The 1,432-nt window shown below is 39.7% G+C and overlaps 1 non-coding gene across 1 annotated transcript; it reads right to left on the minus strand.

The window, feature by feature from the left end:
* Positions 1-341: 341 nt before the first annotated feature.
* On the minus strand, positions 342-469 carry LOC123232815. The gene has a single exon (XR_006505317.1). It is a non-coding gene; the product is annotated as a U6atac minor spliceosomal RNA (small nuclear RNA).
* Between the last annotated feature and the right edge of the window lie 963 nt (positions 470-1,432).

The raw sequence follows: 1,432 nt of genomic DNA on the forward strand, positions 1-1,432 counted from the left end.
GATCACCCCAGTGCAAATATCAATTATATGGAAATGAGTCTTGATCAATGACACATGTAAAATCCAGTGGAATTGTGGTCAGCTAGGGAATGGGGGTGGGAGGAGGGGAGGGAAAGAACATGAATCATGTTACCATTGAAAATTTTCTTAATCAATAAAAATTTTTTTAAATAAATAATTTTTATTTTTTAGAAAAGTTATCATGGTTACATGATTCATGCTCTTACTTTCCACTTCCCCCCCCCCAGCTGATGCACATTTCCACTGGTTTTAACATGTGTCATCGGTCAAGACTTATTTCCAAATTGTTGATAGTTGCATTGGTGTGGTCATTTCGAGTCTAAAAACCATGGTTAGATGCCACAGAGTAGGTGGCAATGCCTTAACCGTATGTGTGTTGTAAAGGCCACTAGGACCTCTTCCATCCTTATCAAGGGGAGTGCTAACCTTCTCTCCTTTTGTACAACACAAAAATTTTTTTTAAAAAATAAGTGTCTGAGGCCAGATTTGAACCCAGGAAGGTAAGTCTTTCTGACTCCAGGCCTGGCACTCTATCCACTGTACCACCCAGCTGTATGTTTATCATATCTATTAAGCATATTCTAAACTCTAAAGTTTTATGTGTATATGTATGCATGTATATGTGAGTATATGTATATATATATATGTATATATATATATAATACTTATACTAATTCCCTCACAGAGTTAAACTGGGTTAAGGTAATTAGCATAAGTATTATTATCTTATTTTTAAGGATGAGGAAAAGAGTAAAGGATTTCCTATGTTTACACAGCTTTTGTCAAAGGTGGGATCTGAACCTAGGCCTTCCAAGTCTAATCCCATCTCACTAGACCACATAGCAACTTTTGCTAAACCTCTCTTGAAAATTCATCAGGTAATGGACCCAGAGATGAAGGTGCCCCAAAGGGAGCTAAAGTGTCAGATTGTAGCATGGCAGCTTCCTCTCCCACTACTGTGGGGCTAAGTGTCATAGTCAAGTCAAAAGCCTTTATTAAGTGTCTACTTTGTGCCAGCACTGCGCTTAAGACCAAAGGAATCTGGTGTGAAGGCCTTCAGGACAATCTCAGAACCAAGGAATGAGAAGAGGGACTAGGAATCAAGAAGCCATGGGGTAGTGAATCCAGGAGCATCCCTGGACCTAATTTGGGCCAAGAGCAAATCGTGGGCTCTGCTCCCCGCCCCACCTCTAACATGGCACATTCACCCCCTCCTCTGACAAAATAAATCATTTTACAGCTCAAATCCCATTCCCAAGGCTAGATGTAGATTTTTTTTGTTTCCATGTTTACAGCATTTATGTACATTTGTGAAAATGTAATTGCTCACTAATCACCAGCACTATTAGCTGATGTATGCTCCTGGGGCTGAGAGAGGACACCCATTGTGTATAATCACATACATTTACGT

Source organism: Gracilinanus agilis, chromosome 1 (genome assembly GCF_016433145.1).
Source record: "Gracilinanus agilis isolate LMUSP501 chromosome 1, AgileGrace, whole genome shotgun sequence".
Lineage (NCBI taxonomy): Eukaryota > Metazoa > Chordata > Mammalia > Didelphimorphia > Didelphidae > Gracilinanus > Gracilinanus agilis.